The sequence below is a fragment of the Rattus norvegicus genome, chromosome 18 (assembly GCF_036323735.1).
Source record: "Rattus norvegicus strain BN/NHsdMcwi chromosome 18, GRCr8, whole genome shotgun sequence".
Lineage (NCBI taxonomy): Eukaryota > Metazoa > Chordata > Mammalia > Rodentia > Muridae > Rattus > Rattus norvegicus.
Genome location: NC_086036.1, coordinates 6756228 through 6781221, shown reverse-complemented (window position 1 = coordinate 6781221; position 24994 = coordinate 6756228). Strand labels below are relative to the sequence as shown.

The window sequence follows — 24994 nt, the reverse complement described above, 5'->3', positions numbered from 1 at the left end:
GAGTCACCTGAACTAATTCTTACCATTTTGGGGGTTTCCCACTGATTGCTTGTCTGAGTTTTAAGAAGACACTGACGACTTAAAACCCTGAGTTGGGTTCTGAAATCTCTGAGAAACCATGGCGTTCACACTAATAATATTTTTATGTATCATGGAGATAACAAAGGACCAGTGCCCACGAACTATAGACAGTGTAGCCTGCTTTCCTTCTTCCCATTGGAAGGACCACTTTTCACAGAAGAGGACGACGTCTTGAAAGTATTACCTAGGGGTAAGGCAGAAAGAGAAAACCATGAATTAGAAGAACTAGCAACTGTAAGAACATATATATGTGGCTATAGAATTTATGTTATTTTCAGTCATTTTACCTCAAGGACCACTACAAGGTGAGTATTATTTTCATCTCCAAAGATGAAGAAAACAAGTGTTTAGCAAAATAAGCAAATCACCTCACTTTGCACATAGTAGAAAAGCAAACTCTAGAACCCGTTTTTCAATGCTAGCCATCTGTATGATTCTCCTGCATCTAATACAGATCTATCACAGTATTACCCACCCAATTTCTCAGCAGCCATGCTGACATACATGCTCAAGAGCGTGCACATTTATACACATGCATACATGTTTTATGCATGTATACATGTATATGCATATTATGCATGCAAGGGGAATCTTCATTTTGCCATGCCACCATGAAGCAATAAATTAAATACATCGAACCAGGAAAATTATAGACCTTAGAAAATAATTTACAAAAGGGAATAAGATGGCCAGCTACAGAGGATTTACTTATACTTTTGATAATTTAGAAAACTGAGGTTCTTTTTCCTTGAGGGAATATTAACAGCATCACTATTTAAAATAGAGCCTGCCTGGTTGATACTGAAAAAGCTGGAGGTGAAGATTAACAGAAGCTACTGTTAACAGCTTCAATAGTTCAATAAAGACAATTGAATACTCAACCAGTATACGGTTTCTCATCCCTTCTAGAAACCATACAAGGCAGCTGTTTCCGTTATGCAGATATAAAAGGAACTAAAGTCTAAAAATGCAATCAGCATGTTCATAGGACTGGTAGGGGACAAAAGTGAGATTTTAACCTAGGCAGCTGTCCACACCTCTCTGCTCCCAGCCACTCCTCTCCGGGGACTCTTAGCTAAGTCACTTCCATTCCAGGTTCCACTAGCTCCAACTTTCACTATCTCTCTTTACAAGCCTTTGATTTTCCGTATCTACTGAGATTACAGTAAACTGGACATTTTAGTTGTTCCCGGCCTAATCTCTCATTATCACTTCAATGTCCGCTGCTGGAAGATTAAAGCCTCAAGTGCAAATTCCACAAAGATAAACTACCTAAACTTACAAAGTGTTTTTAAAGGGGACTTTGAGTGGCCAGGGGAACTTTCTTTGCTGAGAAAGAGTAAAGTAAAAACTTCTTCCACAGTGCGTCAACTATATGTTTACTCAAAATTAGCAGCTCTTTGTGCAAACACCCATAAAAAATGGTGAATTTATTTATTAAATATCTATAAATAAAGTATTAAGAAAGGTATTTGAAAATAGTGTTTGGAAATAAGCAACATTTTGGAAAATGTTAGCATCTTAGTCAGAGTTTTATTGCTGAGAAGAGGCATCATGACCAAGGTAACTCTTATAAGGATGACTTTTAATCGGGGCTGGCTTACAGGTTCAGAGGTTCAGTCCATTATCATAATGGTGGGAACATGGCAGTGTCCAGGCAGACATAGCATTGGAAATGGAGCTGAGAGTTCAGCAAGAAAAGAGTGTGTATCACAATGGGCAAAGCTTGAGCATAGAAAACCTCAAAGCCCACCCACCCCAACCCCTCGGTGACACACTTCCTCCAACCAGGCCACGCACACTCCAACAAGGCCACCCCTCCATGGGCCAATTATTCAAACACATGAGTTTGTGGGAACTATACCAATTGAAACCACCACAGTTAGGGATACTTCTGAATAAGTCAAATTGTAACACAGCCACAGTGGCAAAGTCTTATGAGACTAATTGCATAATTCCTACAGCCAATATCCTCTCATTCAGCAAAAGGAAACCGGTTTGTGCATAAGACTGAAAGCTGTCTTGCTTTCAAACTACAATATGGTAGGTAAATGCGGACCTACATAAGACAAAACACAAACCCGCAACAAGTAAATGGGTCTTTGCGTAGACACTGTCAATGACCGTGGAGAATGATTTCGGGAGATTGGAAGGAAAAGGAAGGATAGCATTAAACTCTCATCAATAAAGGCAAGAAGTGAGGTTTCAAGTTCTTCTACAGCCCTCACACAAGCACTACTAAAATCGCCATTGTCTCTACAGAGAGAAAAGTCCTTCTGCAACCACCCCGGCATGGCGATCGATGCACGCTATAATTCTTGTAACTGGCAGGCTGACCTGAGAGGATGGTAAATTCTAGATCAGTCTGGGCTACCTAGGGAAACCTTGTCCAGAATTTTGTTTTAAGAGGGAATTAGGAGAAACAGTCCAGCCAGTCAAGTGTTTGCCTTGCAAGCAAAAGTTAAATCCCCCCACACCCCACATAAAAAATTAGCCAGTTATAACAGCATATGCTTCTAACACTAGCAATAGAAGAAGATGAGCCCCCCGGAAGCTCACTGGCCAATTAGCCTTGTTTACTGGAAATTCCAAATCGATAAAAGACCCTGTCTCAAACAAAAAGTAGAAGATGCCTGAGGAGTGGCACTCAACCTGTCCTTTGGACAATGCAGGCAGACACACTGACTACATGAGCCCCCCCCCTTCAAAATGGTTCCATACTAAGTCGATATCATAAGTTTTGTTACTCTGGGCTGCAATTAATGCCTCAGAGAGAGCCAGGCTATGTGACAGTTGAGGCAGACTGGAGGCCTTTTTTTTTGTTTTGTTTTGTTTTTGTTTGGTTGGTTTTTTGTTTTTTTTTTTTTTTTTTGGTTCTTTTTTTCCGGAGCTGGGGACCGAACCCAGGGCCTTGCACTTCCTAGGCAAGCGCTCTACCACTGAGCTAAATCCCCAACCCCGAGGCCTAACTTTAATTGTCAAAACCTCGTGTTAAAAGGGAAGAGCTTCTGGTAGGATGAGAAGAGGATTTCTTTCTACATCCTGATATTCAACAAGGAATGTTGGGTAAAAGCAAGACTTGCTCATTTCTCTTAGGAAACTCTAAAAAGTGTGTGTGTGTATATATATATTTGTGTGCGCACTCGTGTGCATGCGTGCACGTGTGTATATGTAAAAAAATATATATAAGGGTCTGGGGACATAACTCTATGGTTAGGAGCAGTACCATTTTACAGAACAGCACAGTTCCCAGCATCATTGTGACTCACAACTATCTGTAACTCCAGCTCCAGGGAGTTTGACGCTCTCTTCTGGCCTCACAGAGCACAGCACTCATGCACACTGACAAACATTTACTGACATCAGTGGAAATAAAATATTTGTAAGCTAATAATGAAACTAAAGTACAAGCCCAAATATCAGCCTAAGCTTCTTGGAAAGCTACTCCAAGAATTTAATGTCAAGACTTATCACCGAGGACTCCATCTATAGCCCCATGTTCCCAGACAGCTGGTGACATGGGAAGAGTCAAACCGAGGGAGGGGAGGGCTGAGATTTCACCAGTTCTCCATGAGGCCTGCAAGAAGGAAGAGTCGAGAAACACTGATGAAGATTATTCAGCCCTGTGGTGATGGTGCATTGTGGTTAAATCATTCATATTCTTTGAACTCTAATAAATCCTCATCAAACAATGATGACAGTTTCATCTCATCAAAGTTTAATCACAAGAGTATTGTAATTCTGATTTTCTTCACCTCAGTTCAAATTGAAAGTAATTGTCAGATGCTATTGTAATTCTCACCCTTACCCTCATCTTACAAGTCTCCTTGTGTTATTATTATAGCCCATTTCATTGTCTTGGAGGCATGTCATATTTTCTATTATTCAAGCAATCTTAGAACTTTGTCTGCTACTTACCAACAGTACATGTAAAGCTCATTTTAAAACACATATGTCAGATACATTAACATGAACATTTTTTTCTTAAAGCACAGAGAAACATGAATGCCTAACTCATTGGTCTATTGAATTGTTTTATATGGAAGACTTTCTAGTTGACTGAACTCTTGATTACTCCAAAGAAATTGTAACCAGCTGCAGAATGATGAGCTTACCACACACAAAGCAGAGCGTGAAATACACCTCTTTCTTTCATTGCACTGATACTTGGAAAATAGTTTCTCCTAATGAACAGGGGCAGAGTTTACCCCACTGAAATAGGATGATCTATCTTTCTAGATTAGAAGTGCGTGCGTGCATGCGTGCATGCATGCATCCATGTGTGTCTGCGATTCTGTGTCTGTATGCCAGAAATAAAACTCAATTATTGCTATGCAGCCATTGTCACTGGCCTAAAACTTGCAAGTTCTGGTACAGTGGCTGGTCAGTGAGACCTGGGGGTCTGTTGCCCCATCTTCCCTATGCTGGCCTCATGAGTGCATGCAACCACTCAGAAAGATTTTTACCTGGCTTCTGAGCATTAAACTTAGGTTCCCCAAACTTGTGTGGCAAGTGCTTTACCACCTGACTTATTGCCCCCCATGCCCTGCATAAGTTAGTCCTAATCAGAACATCCAAAGGTATACAGAAAACTAACAACAAAGCCCAAGACGAGTATAGGATTTGAGATAATCTAATACATTTTGTGTGTTTGTGTTTTCTATTTCTTTCCATGAGGGATGGGAGGAAAGATGACCAATTTAAAGATATCTAAGAGGTCTGAGTTAAGTGTCTTTACTAGAGAGAGACATAGGGAATATTATGGGACAGAAGGTGCAACCAAAACAGGGGCCTTAGGCTTAAATTTGCACAGACAAGTAATGTGAGAAGTCAAGAAGGCTGTGGACCACACTGAACAAAATTTCTGATTTTTCAAACAAACTTGGCGTTGTATATGAAGTCTCCAACTCTTATCTATTCAGTAGTCTGCCAAATAAAAGGTCTTTTAAATGCCTATTGCTTCCACTCCTACTTTCTCTGCTTAGCTCAAGCCAGCAAATAGAGAATTGTACACACACCATGCTTGGGGAGGTTGTGTTCTTAAATAAGAGTGACTTTGCCCTCCAGGAAATAACCAGCAATCTAGATTCTTTTGAGGTCATCACAACCAGGAATGAGATCCTTGAATCTAGTGGGTAGATATCATGGATGCTTCTAAACATCCTACAGTGGATGAAACAGTGTCCCACTGCTCACTAATAAAGATTTGGTTCAGTATGTCAACGGTGCTGAGGTCAAGGGTTCAACAACTGGTTGACCTTCATTGGTTGACCTTCGTCAGTCTTGTTTCCCTCCAATCCTTCTCCACACTGCAGCCAGACTCTTCTAAAAGTAAAAATACAATCCAGATGCAATGTCTCACATCTGTAACACAGTACCCTGGAGGTTGGGGCAGAAAGATGATCAGCCTGGATACAATAATCAAGACTCTGTATTAAAGCAGCCAGGTTAAAAATATTTTTCAGTAAAGTCTGCAGATGTGGCTTATTTTTCTGTCCAACTTCTATATGCATGCCTCTTTGCAAATTGAACAATTTTGGCTTGGAACGGATGGGCCTTCATCACGAGGAGCCAATCTTAATCAGGCTTATCCAATCAGATTACACTACTCCTTCCATTTCCTCTTGGGTGGTTTCAGGACTTTTGGGTCTTGAAGCCGAGGATAAATATTCATGTCTCCTACACAAAGCAACATAGTAGCTGCAAGTAACATATATGCACCCCTCCACATACTGTAAATTATCTCTAAATTTACTAATGTGACCTCATACAATGAAATGTTCTTTGAGTATCTCTTACTCAATTTATGAGAATAATGGCAGAGAGAGCCTTTGCATGCTCAATACAGAGGTAGTTTTTAAAAATGTGTTTAATCTGTGCTTCTTTGAGTCCACAGATAAAGAATTATGGTTACAACAAAAACTATAATTTCATTGATCTCCTCAATAGTTGGCTTAGAAAAGACATGAGAATCATTTGTTAACTGTTATTTGAGAAGATATTCCATTTAAAGGGAGGAGGGTCTGACAGGTTTATTACAAAACGACCATAATAATAATTAACACTCCTGTTTGCATTCCCCTTTAAAACATTGCTTGGCTGTTTTTCTCATTATGGGTTGTTATCCATCCCTATGTCCTCAAACTACCCTGACTTTCTTTGAATGATATGACAAAGCCATATAACTACTGTGGGGCAAGAAGCTAGGCCGTACAATGGCTTCCAGTCTCAGCTGTGACCCCCCCTGGAAAACAACGGTGAAATTGCCATTTGAAGAAGCCCCATTTTGTCAGTCTAGAAGAGGTCACGTGATCATAGCAGCCAGTCACTGAGACATCTAGCCCCGCTGTTGGAGGGTCTTGTTCTCTGTGTATTCGGATTCTGATCTCCATGCCCTGAGATCTAGTTACAGACACAGGCATTGTCATGAATATTGACAATTGCATCAATGTGGTATAAGGAAATGTTCCCCAATTATCTCTGATTGGCTAATAAAAGGCTGAACAGTCAGCCTGGTCAGAGGAAATAGAAAGATTGGACTTCTGATCCCAGGGAAGATTCCAAGAGAGAAGAGTCAGGGGAAAATGTTCATCACAAGGCAGGTGAGAGTCTTGGAGAAAAAGAAAGAGAGGTTGCCATGAAGCAGAAGGTCCAAGAGTAGTCGTGAGGAGCAGGTCACCAAGAGCTTCTCCATGAGGACACACGTGGAGCACAGCAAGCCAGGGCAAGATTCAAACTCCAAGTAACACAGGCCCGTGGCTGGGAGGGAAGTAGCCCGGAGTGTTAGAACAGCTCTGAACCTGTTCAGCTCAGGCTTACAGCTTGTCGATAAAAACACCAGGTCTCCTGTCCATTATCCAGGAGCCAGAATGTGCAAAAGAGGGCGTAGAAATGCCTTCACATATTTGAGAGCAACGGGGACATAACAACCCCCCCCAAAATTCTACTACACGCCACAAGAGAGTTCACTTGACTAACTGATTCTGAGTGAGCGAGCCCAGTGTGAGACAGCAGTAGTGCCCAGCTAAGCCAAAGTAGCCTTTCCTTTGATGAGTACTATCAGCGTACTCATAATCCATAACCAACGTATATAGGTCTACCCTGTGGGTGCTGTTGCTGCATGGGGAGTCTATTCAGATTTACCTCTGGCATCCGAGACAAGCAGGACAGAAAGACAAAATGAACCTGATTTTCCATGCTGACTGTGCACCCCACCCCCAAATGTCTCACCCTGTGACAAGACATGGTAAAATCCCCTATGGTTTTAGCTGCTCTTGAGTTTTGTTTTACCTGAAGGTCAAAGTGCCCTTTGTTGGCTTCCCTCCGTCTTAGGAAGAATTAGAGATGGTTCACCACCAGCCTTCAGATCCCAAAGCTGTTCCCCACACATCACAGTTTCATTTAATTTTATTTTCATTTATGTATCTGAGGTGTGCCTTCTTGCTTGCACGTATAGCACATGCATTTGGGTGTCTGTGGAAGCCGCACGAGGGCCTCTGATCCCCTGGTACTGGAATTCCTAATGGTGGTGGGCTACCAGACAAGAGTGCTGGGAACTGGGCCTGGGTCTTCTGTTAGAGCAGAAAGAGCTCTTAAAGGTTGCAGCATCTCTCCAGCACCCGAATTCACTTTGAACTTGGTGTTTTCTCTGTATCTCTTTTCTCTCCTCCACCAAGACCCCATCTTTACATTCTCTAATTTCTTTTGCCAGAAATTCTCTGTTAAAGGCAAGTTCGACTCAACCCTGCCTTTGAAAACCATAGGTGCTTCAACTGGAGGACCGCTCTGCTTAGCACATGCTCATCTTACAGAGGGCTGTGATTGACCCTCAACCACAAGGAGAAAATGTATTAAACAACAAGCTTATTGTAATAGTTCTACTAACTTTGGGCTACCAAAGATCATAAGATAAGATCTCCACCCATTTCTCCTCTTCCCCTAAAGACAACCAGTTCTACCTATTCTAATAAATATTTTAGAAAGTCCACATATCTGGAAAACAGATTCGTGCTGCCACTGCTGACTTTGCTAGTGCTTGGGTTCAGACATTTGCCTGCTCACCTGACGCTAGTAGGAAGACACACTGTCCCTTCTTGCATTCTGAACTGTATTTAACATTGATGTCTTTGGTTCCCTTGTGGGAGGTTTTGCTTGCTATCTTGGTTAGTTAACCACCAGCTTCTTCAACAAGTCTCTCAATTTCTTCCTGATGTGCTCAGACATGGGGTCCTTACGACTTCTTAGATCTAAAGAAGCCACTCAGTGAGTCTCTCTGCACCAATATGAGTACAGAGATGCGTGTACCTTGTACCTTGCTGGTTCTGACCCTCAGGCTGGCCTTCTCCATCACCTTGGGACCTCTGCACTTTATCCCTCCATCCCTCTCCCCTTCTTAGTTTCGATTTATCTCATTTTTGGCAATCTTACCTTTGCTGATTGTGGAAACTTTAGAGGTTTCTGGTTTGTAGCTAACAGAAATCTACCACAGTTCATCTTCCTTCTCTACCCCATCCTGCCCTGTGGGTCTTTCCAGTTCTTTCTCTCTAGTGCATTGAAATTGCACAACAATATGTCTTATTCCTTTCTCATTTATTCAGTCTCACTAGACATACAATGAGCACCTTCATTTAAAGCTTTATTCCTTCACTTGTAAAATGATCAATTCTTTCTCTTCTTACCAAAACAAGTACCAATTGCAGATGCAATTTTAAACAGAAAGAGCACAAATACAAACAAATAAATTATGACTGAAAGACTCAAAAACTCTTCCAAAAATGTTTGACGTGAGATTTGTATTCTTCTATTTGAACTAGTTTCTGTTATTATCCTAGATTAGGAATCAAATAAAAATCCAGATGAGGGGGAATATCTGAACCTCATAAACTCTGTAAAGACACAAATCCTCTCTCTCATTTCTGAAGAAAAATTGAAACTAGACTAACATGAAATTAAGCTGGTTAGATCTCTATTGTTCAAGCCAAACAGTGGAAAAGTAAGTTATACCCTATTCTAAAATTCTACGATATGAATGATACAAAATAGATTAGATTTCTCAGATTCTTCCTACAATAATTTTGCAATTTCTGGTTGCAAGTTATTACAATAAACAATATTAAAATCTCTTTGCTGAGTCACTCCCACAATAATACTGAATTCCATCAGTCAAACAGCTTTGATGAAAGGTTATAAAAGACAATTTCAGATTACATAAAAAGTTTTATTTACATAAAAGTAAATATCACTTGCTGAAGTAAATATCATTTTTTTCTTCCTAACCCATTGTTAGAGAGGTGGATTTGAGATGGATTTGGGTGTTTGAAAAGATCCCAGATTCATACAACAAATGTAAGAAATACTAAATTATAGGAACAGAATAGTGGTTGCCTGTGTTCAGTCAGAGATGGGATACTTCTACATTTAAAACTAACATCTCTGATATCAAATTATAATGCTGTATTTAATCTCCTTTGATGTCAAAGAACATTATTTTACCCATAGATTGGTACTGTGCTAAATGCTTGCCAGAAAAGCCTCTCTCCAAAGTGGTCATCCTTTCATCCTGTCAAGTGACTGCTGGGTACTCAGACCTAAGTGTAACAACTTTTCAAAAGTTAATATTTTAATTTTACACTAAATTCCAGAAATAAGTTAGCCTATGGATCTTTGTGAAGCGATAGCTACTATACACTGAATGCTTATTATGCATTAGGAACTCTGCTTCGTATGTATCAGTAGTTTAATTCTCATGACACTGTAGCAAGGCTGACTGTTATCTGATTTACAGACTAAAATATAAAGCATTGCCCATGATCCTATCCGGGAAGCAATAGCTATCACCAGACACGGGTGGTCCACTTACGCAGCCCACCTTCAGGCTTCCATGCTGCAGTAAAAAACCTTCATCAGTGAATGACCAGGGTCAACATTCCATCAAAGCCAGGAATGGTGTTTGCTTTTGGTTTACCCACAAGTCCTGATGTCGTCTAATAAGAACCATTGAGCTAAATCATCCTCAGCCGGAAGCTTTAATTTTTTTCAAAGCCTACTTATATGGTGGTTCTTGAACATTTTAACCTCCCTTGTAAAGCACCACCCACCAGAGGTAGGTGGAAAAGAAAGGATACAGAGGAAGTGAACCTGTTTAGAGAGAGTTCTTCGGAGAAAATCCTGTCTGCGTTGTCGGAAAATTAGCTCAGTTCACAGATCAGCAGCAGCAACTCGGTCCCCTCGCAAACACTTCACAGACACCAGCCACCCAGGGCAGTAGCGCTGGGATAGCAACAGAGGTGCACAACCTAGCAGGAATAGCCAGGCCTCAGCAGGAAGGATTAGGACCAGCAGGAACACCAGGAGAAGTTCTCAGCTGTGCCTCTCTTAATGAAGTGAAGATTAGCAAAGACAGGAGACCAAGAAGCATTTAGCTATGCAAACAAGCCTAGCTCTCCCATAGTCCGTTGAGTCCAATTTATACTCCCTCCAAGCATCACGTGTCTTCCACAGGTCTTGCCTCAGCGTGAGTCTTTATCCACTAACACCATTTTGCCAATCAGTCTGAGTCCACGGAAGGGACAAGAAGCCACCAGCACACCATCAGAAATTTTTTTTGGGGGGGGGGGCATTTCTCTCTATGGAGTCTCAACAAAAGCAGCTCAACTACAGAATGTAAGGCGGACCAATACATGTGTGTATCATTAGCGAAGAATCCTCCATCCCGTGTCCTTTCACGTGTCTGCTTTAGCAAAACATCCTTTCACTTGTGGCCACTTCAGGAAAACTCCTTCACATGTTTGCCTCAGCAAAACACCAACCAACACAACTGACTTTCCAAAGAACCCGTAAGTTTCCACTTCATCAGACCCCATGACCTGAATCTTTTCCAAATATAGAGACCCATCCGGCTGGATCTCTGTAGGGACAGCAACGCAGAGAGGAGAGAGGTTATAAACAGTACAAAAACGTCCTAACATCCAGAGCACAGAGACTACCAAGGCTGCCAGTAGGGTGCCTCTCCTACAGGGTATGCTGATCAATAAAATATAATCCTGTAAGTTTATTACTTAAAAATTAATTGCATTGACCTCCTGGCAATGAGCAGAGACGACTTGCTGGCCGTGGTGTTCTTCTATCAGTCAGGGCAAAGCAGACGGCAGCCCTTTGTTCATCCTAGCCTGGCTTGGTGCCTGGCGAAGCTGTTTTATGCCTGGGACTCACCAAAATTAAATCGAATCCAGGCAGCACAGTGAGGGAGGAAGAAGACAGAGACCCGTGGATCACCATGCTACCCACAGATCTACTCACCACACAGCACACAGGGTCGTAGACACTTTGAAACCATACCATGCAGTGCAGATGGACGCCCCGCTGCCTGTCCGCTGCGTGGCTAGCCTGCAGTGGGAGCCGCCGCCATGAGCACCAAGTATGTGGTAGACCGATGGAACAGAGACAGAAGTGGAGCAGCTCGAGCATTATGAAGAGGGGTGGAAGAGGACACTGGAGAGCCGAGAGGTGTAGCCTATGTGAGTGGCCAGTCCCACCACCTGAGGCTGTGATGAAATCCCAGCCAGAGCTTCAGCTGAGTACATTACTATGCAGCGGTAGGTATTGGTGAATATCGGTGGCTCCTATCACCACTAAAGAACATGGAGATATCCCTGGTTGGAGCATCCCTGATTGGGAGTCCAGGGGCTGTGCCTAGTTGGCGCTGGTGGCAAGGGTGCAGGTGAGCTGGTTGTGGCCATGAGTGTGGGAGAGCTGACCCCGCCCACTCATCTGCCATGGGCTGGCACGGGTACAGAAGTTATGCCCCTCCCTCTCCCTGCCCACCTCCATCAGTCAGAATAGCTTTCCATAGGATCTGGAGAGCTATCCCTGCACCTCACCTGGGCAGCACAGTAGAGCTTGCCCTGGTGGAAGGGGTGCAGGTGAACTGCCTCGGCAATGAGGTGGCATGGGTGCCTTTCCCTTCCCTCCACCTTGCCCCTCACCACCTGAAGTAGTCAGAAGAGCTGGCCCTGGTGGAGGAGGTGAGGGGGTGGGAGGGTGAGCTGACCCCAAGGATATGAATGAGGAAGAGCTGGTCCTGCCACTCTGATCTGTTTTGTAATGCAGAGGCAGGAGGGTGCCTTAGCAGTCCCATGCCGAGGCACTCCCCCCACACACACAAATGAAGTTTATCTGGGACATGGGAAGTGGCCGCGGGGAAGGGAGTAGAGGCAGAGAAAGAAAAGAGACAGAAAAGAGAAAGAAAGAAGGGAAAGAGGCTTGGCCAGAGCAAGTGGGGAGAGGGAGTGGGAGGGAGGGAGAGAAGAGAGAGAAGCTAAACTGTCCTTTTACAGAAAAACAGGTTGGTACCTGTCTGTTACCCAGCAATTGTTGGGCGGAGCCTAGTGGAAATATTAACACACTCCTCTGGCATGAGGTGTCCTGTGCAGGGAGTGGAGGACATGCCCTCCTCCCCCTCACTCCTCACAACAGGCCCTAAACCTTGCATGGGACCACAGTAGAGCTGAACCTGATGGAGGGAGTGCCTGTGAGCCAGCCCCATGTGAGAGCAAGGAAGATGGCCCAGCCCTTCACAGGATGCAATACTTGGGAGAATGTCCTGCACCTTGACTAGGCAGCCAAGAGGAGCAGGCTCTAGAGATAGAGACATAGGTGAGGGTGAGCCCCAAACCCCTATCCCTCCATCCCCCATCCCCCATTCCCCCATCCCACTTAACCCCCCACCCTCCCACCCTGAGAGCAGGAGAGCTGACCCTGCCTCCTGCTGGTGACATAAGGCTGACCAGCTGAGCTACAACCCAGGTCTGATCTAAGACCCAGCCCCAAAATCTGAATCATCTGTGAATGGTTGGGACAATGAAAACAGCCAATCCTGCAGATCCAACACTGCAGGATCTCCATGACACAGGGCAACAACAGGATAACCAGGAGTCCCCCCTATGAGGAGCCAATATTGATGGTGTCACAGAAGTCAGAGATCTCAAACTAGACCAATGGCCTGTTGCAAGGAACATTTATTTGCAAGTGAAGCTGTGTGGACAGAGGGTCACACTGTGGGACCCACTGTGAGTTGTTTTCTAGGCTTTGTTTTGTTGTTGTTTGTGTATTTTTTTTTTGAGGGAGGGTTGCAAGGGTGAAGGGAGGATATGAGGGGGTGGGGAGATGGCAGGACTAGGGTGGATGATATGAAACTCACAAGAAATCAATGAAAGTCTTTTTTAAATAATTACATTATTATTCCATTCTCTGAGTATATAAAAATTGGAAAATGAGGCCTTCCTGAACTCCCATTGTAGCAGTAGCCATGATCTGGTGAACAGATGTTTGGGGAGGCTGTTCCCTGTCATGAAACCCTCCATGGCTCCCACCAAATCCTCAAAGCACCAAAGAGCATAGTTGAGAGAAGCTATGGAAACTAAGCCAAGGTTTCTGGGTTCAGGTAACCAGAGAGCTAGATATAAGTACATCTAAAACCACATGGCATACTGCGTGCCCAGCTCCCATGTAACCCCAAAAGAGACCTATCATCTCTCAGCCTCAGGGAGCCTCGGAAGTGTAGCAGCAGGTATGCTGAAGGCTGTTGGATACAGTATTCTACTGAACTCAATCCTAAACAGCTAGAGAACTTTTCCTTAATGATAACAAGAAACTTTAGCTAGGTAAGTCCCCTTTCCTCACCACGACAGAAGCTGGGGAGGGGGTGCTCCTTTAAAAAAAAATAACAGAGATGACAGTGGATACCTTGCTATCACACAAACTTATTCTGGAAGGATTACAGTGATTTGGTGAAAATAAATTTTAAGGGGAAAAAATGAACCTGATGTAGAGTAATTACTGATAATCTGTTGGTAATTATGTTCTTTTTTCTCTCTCTCTCTTTTTTCTCTTCAATCATTTTGAAAAGACGTTCCCCAAAGGCCAGATGTTTAGGATCAGGATGTAACGAACTGACAGTCAAAATGATGTTGATAACAACAAGAGACAATAGTAACCAAAAGAAATGACCTCCATGATAGTGACAGTAACAGTACCGGAGGAGGTATCAGAGCCAATGTTGCTATGGAAACTGAATAGAGAGGGGGGTGAAAAGCATCGATGGAATGTAGTGTTACTGGAGAGGAGGAGCACATTGTATCGCATCCTAAATATGATTTGGAGAAGTAGCAATCTTTTGTGGTAAGCCCAGCAGAGTGAGGACAAACGACTTGCAGGACAGAAGGCAGTGCAGGCGTGAGGAGCTAGGGATTTGCCTCTAGGCTGTGCCTCTGACGAACAGCACCCAACATCCTTTCAGGAAGGAATCTGAGAAGCTTCTTTGTACCAAATGAATGTAGCAAAATGCAAGCTTCCTGGGCATGGTCGTCCTTTCCGTCTCTGCCGCCCTGCAGAGCAGCTCCAGTTTAATGTTGGCGCAAGCCCTTCTTTAAGATGTAACATAGCAACTTTCTGGGCCCCTCGTTTGAACGGTGAAGGCTGATGAAAAACCTCTCTGGTGATTTTTCCAAGAATAAAAGGAAAGATTTGTGAAGAAAGAAGTAAGATACCCCGTCTAGATGGCTTTTAAGCTCCACAACGCTATGCATGGGGCGAGCTTTCTGTTTAAAAGCGTCCATCACAGTGTTACACAGTTACATGTGTACTCATCCCTTGTGGTAGTCTGCACATCAACAGACGCTTGTGAAGAAAATGACTCTTATGGCATGGTCCTCCTGCTGAAAGAGGGCTGGGAGACTGTGGTACAAAGTTGATGGTACAGAGGGGCCAGTGTCTGCCGGACAGGGTGTCCACCCCGAGGTCACCAGAAAATGACCTGGCCAAATGGTTTTAGCTTTACCAAGTGCCGAGTGACACAAGGATCCAGAGTTTGACATCTGGCATGACAAGGGTCACCCAACAGTGGCTGTCTGAACCTGGAACTGCTCAGCCGTGAGGCTGGGGGTCCTCAGCCATCCCAAAAGCCTAGGGAATTCTTAGAGAATCCATGGCCTTCAGACCATGTCAGGTAGCTGGAGAGACTGGCTTCTGAGGGCGTAGCAGCATGGTGCCAGCTACATCAGGAGACGCAATCAGCACAGGCAAACAGCATGAAAAACTGCTTTTTCCTCAGACCCCTTTATATCTGGGCTCTTCTCCCTTCAGGTAACCCTTCCTGGAATGTCTTACAGTCCCAAAGGTGTCTCTTATTGATTTCATACCCAGTCAGGAGGACAGTCAAGAACAAGCCTCCCAGTTGCTTTCACCCGCTGCTTCCTGAGGCACCTGACAATGAGGAGTAATCATGGTTTCTTTTCCTTTTTCTTAATTTTATTTTTCTTGGATATTTTATGTATTTCCATTTCACATGTTCTCCCCTTCCCTCCCTCCCCCCCTCCCCCTGCTTCTATGAGGATCCTCCCACTCCCACCCAGGCACTCCACAGACGTGACTCTGTCTGTGCTTCTAATGCTTCCCTAACCGGTCACCTCCACCGAGCACCTTCCTGCTGCTCATTTAGAGTTCTGCGAACAGTCTAGAGTCTGACTCTTCATCTCTAAAGATTCTCTTCTCCTAACACTATCAATTGCAAGAAGAACTCAGGAAGTGATCTAAAGCACACGCTGCGTTAGCAAAGTCTTAGGTCCTATCGTCCTCTTTGATTTCACTAAACCACTCGAAGGACATGGCATCCCAAACAGGCAGACTAGTGGGAGGCTGGAGCTAGTGATTTGAATTCTAAGAGGTTTTCCCTTGAAAAAAACCTTCGTGGGGATGTTGTGATGCCCGGAAGAGGAAAGGGAGCAGAGCCGCCGGGAGAGCTCGTGATGGCTTGACAGTCAAATGACATCTCCACATTTTAGGAGGTAGATGAACACACTGAGAAATCCCAGCTGATATCAAACAGTGCACAAGCACGGAGTGTACACCCCTGCCCCCTGGACCCTGCCTCCAGCCCTAACCCCATCCCGTCCCCGGAAGATTCGGAGAACTTCTGGTCAAGTTTGGCCCTACCATTAGTCAGAACAAGCAGTAGCCTTGAGCTGCAAAACATTAGAAACAATCAAAACAGAGTGACTGCAGGTCCTGGGACTGACTGCAGGCTGGCAGGCGCCAACGCTTGCCAGTCCACCTGAAGCAATGAGAGGCTTCATTTCCACCTTCCCATTCTGAGAGAGACATAGCAGTATCTATTTCCAACATTAAATTAGACAGAGTTCTTTGACTATTGTGGCTGCTGCGTGTTGATATTTCTGGTTCATACAAACATACATACATACATACATACATACATACATACAAACTGAAACAAAAGGGAAAACTTTGAAGGAGTTAGACAATTTGATATACTGTACATTCGAACCTTTCTAAGATGCAAATTGCATTGATTTATATAATACCTTTACTACCTGAATCCCTGATAAGGTGAAATTTACAAGAAATACAAAACTGGAAATACAAGATGCATTGTAAAATACTCTCTTTCTGTGTGATGGTTTCAAACTCTCCCAAGTAGAAGGTCACCCACCAGCACACAGACCTAGCCGTGGTCTTTGCACCACGTGCTTGGCAACAGGCAGAGTAGAGCTGTTTCTAAAACTAGTGACCCCACATGCGCTATTATGTAATATGATTAAATACTATTTTAAAATAGCTTATATGGAAGCTAGGGAAATGGCTCGGAGATTAATAGAGCCCACTGTTCTTGCAGAGGACCTGAATTTGGTCCCCATACCTACATCTGGTGGCTCCCAACTGCTTGTAACTCCAGGGCATCCAATGCCCTCTTCTGACTTCCACAGGAATACACGCAATTGTGCATATTCACATAGACACACGGATATGAATAAGAATAATTTGTAAAAAAAAAAAGTCATTAGACCTATGCAATGTTTGTAAAACCATGTCAGAAGGAAACTGTGCGGACAAGTCACCTAAAACCTCCATCCAAACCAAGGAGCAAGCACAGGCTTGCGGGGTCAATAACCAGGAAAGCAGAGAACCAAGCCAGCACTGCTCTGTGAGCCTCTTACAGCCCTTTCCACTTCAGAAACAAACTGGGTACCATCATGAATGTGGCATGGATGTCACACATGAGACGAGCCAGTGACAAACACTAATCAAAGTGTCACACTTGCGCAAGGCCCTGGGTTCGGTCCTCAGCTCCGGAAAAAAAAAAAAAAAAAAAAAAAGGAAAAAAAAAAAAAAAAAGACAAAGAATCACACTCAGCAGCAAGGTCACCTGACCAAGAGGTCAAGGCCAAGAGACTAAAATGCAGCTCTGGGTCGTAAGTTTAAATGAACTATGTAAGAGCCATGTAAAGTGTTTATTGTGATTCCTATTTTAACATCTTTTTGCCCTTGAAAAGGGGCTAAAAAGTCAGGAAAAGGAAAAATGAAACTGCTTTGCAAAAGCATCTCATTCCAGTCAGAAACGAGACGCCGTCATCAAGAAAACAAGGGACAGTGAATGGTCGCCAAGACTCAGAGGGAAGACAGTGGATCCCCACATACGGATGAAAGGAACAGAAACCAGAGGTTTCTCAAAACTGCTGGAAAGGGAACTATCATACAGCCCAGCTCTCCACTCTCGGGTGTGTAGCCAAGGGATTGAAGTCAGTGCATCAGGGAGACACGGGCACATCCATACCGACTGCTGCACCTTCCACAGCAGCCAAGTTACGGAACTCACCTGCAGGTCTGTCAGGCAATGGAATTTTATTCATCTAGAAAAATAAAATAAAATAAAATATAGCCCTTCCATGGAAACCATGGATTGAACTGGAGGTCATTAAGTTATGAAAAATAACCCAGGAAGTTAGGTGTTGCATGTTTTCTCTCCAATGTAGAGTCCATATTTGAATGTGTGCATGTGGGTGTATGCACATGCATTCACATGTATGTAAAGAGAAGGGGATGAAGTATATGTGTCATGAGCATGAGAGCAGACAGGCTCCTATCAGTGAGAAAAAGATCAATGGGAGGAAGGATAGGAAAGAGGGTAATGGGAAGAAGGATGACCGATGGCAGGACAGAATGCCATGAATTATGAAAATGTCATAATGAAGCACCATCTTACTGATTAAAGGAAACAAGCATGTAAGTACGCCTGCTCTCTACACTAAAAAGTAAAAGAGGGGATCTTGTAAGAAGGCTTATTTGTCACACAAGCATGGGATACCTGAGTTCAGACCCCAGAACCCACATAAAGCCAGGTATGACAGCTCATGTCTGTGCTCTCAGTGCCCCTTCTGTGAGATGAGAGTCAGACAGGAGGATTTTCAGAAGTCACTGGGGCAGCTTACTGTGCATGAGAATCTGAGTTCCAATCCACAGCACCCACGTTAAGAAGCCAGGGATGGCCATATGCACCCATAACGCCAGCACTCTGCGCTGTGATAGGAAGAACACTGAAGATCACCTCCAGGTTCAGCCATCTCGAGTAAATGAAGCAGAGTGCTAGAATGGGACACTCGATAGCCTCCTCTGGCTTCCAGCAATAAACATACTCACGTGTGCACACACAGACACACAGAGAATATGGTCCCACTTAAAAGGATGCATTTTCATTTTTCTGCAAACAAGGCAAATTCTACAAATGTCCTGTGGTGGCATGTAGGCAGAGTAAGTGCAATGCAATACATGTATTGTAGGCTGTCTCACAGAGAACTCCCCTCAGAAGCCTTGATGCAATTTCCACATTACCAAACACCACAATAGAATCAGCTGACTTTATCTGCATGCGGTATGTCATTTATTCAATCAAAAATAAAATTCTGGGGGCTTACCTACTATATCCCAGAAACTCTGACCTGTGAGAATTCTTTGTAAAGTAGAAGGTGCTGTTCAAGCATCAGTGGCTGCTTTAGCAGTTCCCAGACACTGGCTTTTCTTTGGCAGTTCTTGGCTGCTCTTAAGAAAGAAAGCAGACTTGATAAGTTTCACAAAGGTAACAGAATTCTCAACCACTGCCACCTTTTGTACCAGAATCAGAGGATGTTCTCATGCAACCCACACTAAAGGCAGGCGGCAGAATTCACTAGGTGGCCTCACGGAGGACAGAACGTTGGGTAGGCAGCACCACCTAATGGCTGCTGGACAAAGCCTGTATCACCACCTTGAGAACATGGGCTTTTTCAGATAGATGAGTTTGAGTTATAGGCAGATCAGATATCTGTGCTGTTATTTTTAAACCAAAATCCAAAGAAGTGCCTGGACCACCTCCTCAGATGCTGGTGGAAATAGGAATGGACAATGTGAAGGTTCCTGGAGCTAATGGCAATTACTTGGTGTTTGCTGACGGGCTCAAAGCCAGCACAGATAAGAGTCTATCATGTGTGCGCAAATCGCCTTTTATAATTTTTGCTGCAGCTGAAGAAAACAGAAATAAACACCCTAGTATGGAAACTGTTAAGACAATATCTTAGCGCCTGTCCAAAGACAAATGTCAAGGGGAATCTACACTAGATTGTCTTTCCAAAAAGTAACTTAAGAAGCTGATAAAGACCCGAGTGGGGTCTCCTCCTTCCCATTGCTAACCTGAGGAAACACTGCCTTAAGCTTTTTCCACCCTCACCGTCAATAATAAATAATAATAATCAATAATGATAAACATTATTTGAAATAATCCATGCTGTTTTATTGGGCTGATTCATTAAAACATTCTATTTCACTGCTTGCACTAAGTTTTCTGAAAAGAAGCTTAGCACCACCACCCTCTCCTACTGCTGCTGAATCTGTGTAATATGTTTTTATTTTGTCTTTGGGATTCAGCACCTTTATTTTTCCCCTCACTGAGTCTTTACCTACTTACCCATGCTCTTGTCAACCTCCTGGTGTGCTGGACTCAGGTATCCACCTCTACGCCCTCCCTCCTAATGTGCAATCTTACATTATTCCAGCTAGGCCTCTTGGGTTGTATTTGCTTTGTGACTTCATCGGACAGAGTCTCAGTATGCAACCTAGGCTGATGACATATGTATAATCCTCTTGGAATTTTGAAGAAGGTCAACTTCTGCTGTGATCGAAAGATAAAATATTCTCCATAGCCACTTGTATTTGAACACTTGGTCACCAGGTGATGCCACTGGTTGGGGACTTATGGGACGTTTAGGAGGTAGAGCCTTGCTGGAGGAAATACATCACTGGGGTGGTATACCTTTGATATTTTGTAGCCTGGACCTACTTACTGTTCTCTCTCTCTCCCTCTCCCTCTCCCCCTCCCCCTCCCCCTCCCCCCTCCCTCTCCCTCCCCCTCTCCCTCTCCCTCCCCCTCTCCCTCTCCCTCTCCCTCTCCCTCTCCCTCTCCCTCTCCCTCTCTCTCAGTCTATATCTATCTGTGTGTCTCTGTCTCTCCTCCTCATGTGTGGATGATGTGTGGTCACTCTGCTCTCTGACTACTAAGCTGCCCTCAAGTTTCTGATGCTGTGCCTTCCCATCTTTATGGACAGTATCCCCCTCTGGAGCCATAAGCCAAAATAAACCCTTCCTTCTCTAAATTGCTTCTTGTCAGAGAATTTCTCACAGCAAAAGAAAAGTAACTAGTCCAACATCTAAGAAAACTTTTAAGAACAAAATATACAAAAACGAGGAACAAGCATAGAATTTTTTTTTATGAATTACAGGCTTGAGTTAAGTATAAGTATATAGTGATTAAATGAAAATGGCCGCATAGATTTAAATACTTGGTCTCCACTTGGTGGAGGATTAGGATGGGTGGCCTTGCTGAAGGAGGTATATTATTGGGAAGTGCCTTGTGACTTCAGAAGCCTGGAGCTATTCCTAGTGCGCCCTCTCTCTGCCTCCTACTTGTGCACCAAGATGCAGGCCTCCTGTCCAGATGCATACTCTGTTCCCACTGTCATGCCCTTTCTCCACCATCATGGACTCTAAGCCTCTGAATATAAAAGCCCAAATTAAACATGTTTTCATGTGTTGCCCTGATCATGGCATATACCACAGCAATAAAAGAATAACTAAGACAAAATATATGTGACAAACCCAAAGCATTCATTCTCTCTCCCCCCAGATTCTGGAAAATGTCTATAAATAGGATCTTCTGAACTCAGGGATCTCGCAGAAGGCAAGATGGATGCCCATTGTGCCCCATGGCTCATTGTTGCAGATGGAGATCATTTGTTCTTCCCTTTCTCTTATGGTTCCACCCCTTCAACCCATCTCCATTAAACTGACGGTCAACTTGAAATATGAAAATCAATTATGAAAGTCAATTAGGTGTTCTCAAAATCAGAATGCATAAAAAATTAATTTACTTCATTTAAAAAAAAGACAACAGTGACTTCTGAGCTCCTACTTTATGCCAAGCTCTGTATCTGGTATAAAGTGAAGGACTAATCAATACCGGTTGATTATTTACTGAATAAAGGTGCTGCCAAATCTGAGTTTGTTTCCAGGATCCCACAAGGTGGCAGGAGAGAACAGACTCCCAAAAGCCTGTCCCGCTGACCCTTACATGTGTACAGATGGACCCATATGTCCATACTCACGTACATACATACATACATACATGTGACATGCACAAACACAGATACACACAGTAAATGAAACAATTAAGGAATATTAGTTAAACAAATAAATGGCAAAATCTGTGTTTTGCCACTTGCTGAAGCTACGTGGGTAACCAAGGCACATGCCATCCCTCAAGGAAATACATTTAGCTTGGATGCCAAGAACGTGGACATTCAAATTTAGCATATTTAAAAATTAAAAGGCAACTTCATTCTCCTTTTCTTCCTTCACATTCCTAATCTCATTTAATCCCAGAGCCGCTGTACCATGCTACCTATGGGCTTCCTGTCTACCAAGTCTATGTCTCAGTTCCCTCCCCACTAGTCATGTGGACAGCCATGGTTTTATCAACTCTCTCCTGCATGGCTGCAGCAGCTGATGAACTAGCTCTGGTCCGCCCTGGCCCCATGGGTTGGATGTTCGGGTGATGTCTGCCATGGTGAGAGAATGTCTAGAAAAGGGAACTTAAGGTGTGAAGGATCCAGTCAAATCACTCTGTCCTGCATACGTGTGGTAGTGAAAACAGCAGAGTCTTCTCCTCTCATGGTCACCAAGAAGTGGGGAGAGAGGGGGAGGGGGAGGGAGAAGGAGAAAATGACTGCGCACGCATGCTTTCTCCTTGGCGCTTCCCTCCTCCATCTCAGCATGTGGGGTGGTCATCATTCTCCCTGGAAACCCTCTTACAGACATTCTCAGAATTATGCTAAACTAGTCTTCTAGGCACTTCTCAGGCAAACAACCTAGCTTCATGGATACAGCCCTTCCCTCCCTGGGTCCAGAATATCTTCTGTATTTCTTAAACTATTATCACACCAGCTCCCATTTGCAAAACCCTGTTTGGTTTCCCACTTCCTCTACTCGGTCAGTCATTGTCATTCCCAAGGAAGCCCTAATCTCCAGGTCCAGTCTTACCTAAGACATACCTTTCCTTCTTACCAGGCCTCTGTGTTCCCTCAATTCAGTCTTGTTGGGTAGACAGGTTCCTAAAGCTGCTTTTCAACCTCAGCTTCCTTGCTAAAATACCTATGGTCTCCACTCCCCCAGGGTCTGACTCAAGTCCCTTCTATCTGTCATGAGTTATTAGGGTCAGGCCCATGTGTTTCCTGGAGTCTGGCTTCCCAGTGAAATAGGGGCAGCCAGGTGCCATCTGTTACCAGGCCTGACAAACTGAGTTTGACCTCAGGACCAACGTCTTCAAGCTCTCCTCTGACCTCCACACAAATGCCATGGCACAAATGCACACACGCACACACACACCACACACTTAATTAATTAACATATTAATTTATTAAATAAAACTTAAAAGAGCATAAATAAAGGTGCACAGGAACTTTACACTGGGCAAAGAAACACAACACCAGAGCAGTGAGACTTGCGTCAAGAGCAAGGTGACAATACAGATCGGAAGCAATAACCCTGTCAAGATTGACAGTCGGCCACATCAGTGAGAACCCAAAAATGCTGGCAATCACTGAGGGCTTACATTTATGGGGTTAGTGTGGCTAGGAAGAGTATAGTTCAGGTGGTTCTTTATTCTGATTGACAGGTTAAATGACATAACCTCCTTTCTGCTATGTATCTGAATTTAATCGTCTACATTACTCAATTATATATAGGCATAAGATAGCAAGAGATTTTCCCTGAAAGTTCTCTTTAAGAACAGTTATTGCACATATGCAAAACCAGTTCAGGCCAGCTGGACTTCCTGCTCTTGTACCCTACCCAGTCATACAGAGGGTATGGGTTGAACAGAATCTAAGTTTAATGGTTGTTAAGGGGGAAAGAAATGCACTCCATTGTTCAGAGACAAATGTGTGCAGCTTGATGCAGAGGGGAGCAGCGTCGCTTACACAGTGGTAGGTGATACAGGAGTGAGGTGCATGTACACAGTGCAGCAGGCAAGGTTCTCAGGCTGCCTGCTGCAGAGTTAAAGAGGAGGGATGCGTGCATATCCCACGTCAAGTATAGGTCCAAGTTAATAAGCCAGCCCCTGTGCCTTCCTTAAAGCTAGGCATCTTCCTTGTTGGACAAACCTTTTCCCTCCCTCGATTCTTTAGTGACATCGCCCACACTTTCACTGAGGAACATTTCCCTGTCCTCACATTTGGGTCATCCCTGTCTTCCTCACTACAGGGCTCTAAACCCTGGGAAAGTTGAGCTTCTTCAAAGTCACCTATGAAACACTCAGCCTCCTTAGAGTTGAATGGGCTTGGCAATTTGGTCTATTACTGAAATGAACACAAAATGGTACCAATTCAGAGTAACTGGGGTTTAAAGATGTGTGTGTGTGTGTGTGTGTGTGTGTGTGTGTGTGTGTTTTAAAGAAAAGAGTTTGCTTTTTGTGAAGAGAAATCCTAAATGCAGACTAATAACAGTTTTCATCAGTCTTTCAGTAAGAACATTGTCTTCCCAAAAACCCTATGATTTTTCTTTCCCACAAACACAAAGCCACACTCACAGGGGAGATTTGTGAGAGCTTTACTAACTCAAGCTTAATTCATCATCACTACAATAAATACAGCTCAAAGTACATGCCCTGCAGACATTAGGTCAGTAATATCACCACTCTCATGAAGGATGGCCTTGGCAGAGGACGAGCTAGGCTGGGGAGATGCATGTGTATGCACACACACACACAAACACACACACACACAAACACACACACACACAAACACACACACAAACACAAACACACACAAACGCACACAAACACACACACATACATACACACAAACACAAACACACACACACATACACAAACACATACACAGAAAGAGAAAGAGAGACAGAGACAGAGAAAGAGAGACACAGAGAGAGACAGAGAGAGATAGAGAGACAGAGAGAGATAAAGAGGTGTCGTTTTCCCATGCTCGTGTCCAAACCACCCCAGAAGAGGCCCCCTTAATGGTTAAAATGCACCAGGAGAGTGGGAGGAAGGGGCTGTAAGCTCAAGTGTCTTGTCCATCGAGTGATTCCTAACCACTGAATTCCAACCACTGCAACCTGATATGTGTTTGCTTCCTAGACACTAATGAGATCTCTTCATGTCCTCCCAGCATGCTTAGCAATCCTCTCTCTCATACTTTACATTTCTTGTATTACTCTGTGAGGTATGGTATCCCACACTGATCCTTGACTTTGACTATTAATCATGTCTCTGACCATTAAACTCCTACTTTATGCCAAGCTCTCTTCACCAAATGCCTCAGTCTCCTACAGCATATTAGAGTACTGGCTAAACAATGAACTTTCTCATCTTTAGATGAGAATGACTTGGATATATGCATCTGCCTGTTCTACCCCGTCTGCCTCACCCACTACCTAGCACAGCAATGATGAACCATAGCCCATGGCCAACATTGACATCTACCTTGTTCCTTGAACATCAGTCTCTCTCTGGCTTATACAA

The 24994-nt window shown here is 43.8% G+C and overlaps 1 long non-coding RNA gene across 2 annotated transcripts; it reads right to left on the bottom strand.

Annotated features, from left to right (window-relative positions):
• Positions 1-124: 124 nt before the first annotated feature.
• On the bottom strand, positions 125-19976 carry LOC108348750 (uncharacterized). 2 transcript variants are annotated; one of them, XR_001842047.2, is made up of 3 exons: positions 19871-19976; positions 18846-18969; positions 125-265 (listed from the first exon to the last, which is right to left on the bottom strand). It is a non-coding gene; the product is annotated as an uncharacterized LOC108348750 (long non-coding RNA). The 2 variants fall into 2 exon arrangements; XR_005496087.1 differs by having other exon boundaries at positions 18846-18964; positions 19871-19969.
• Between the last annotated feature and the right edge of the window lie 5018 nt (positions 19977-24994).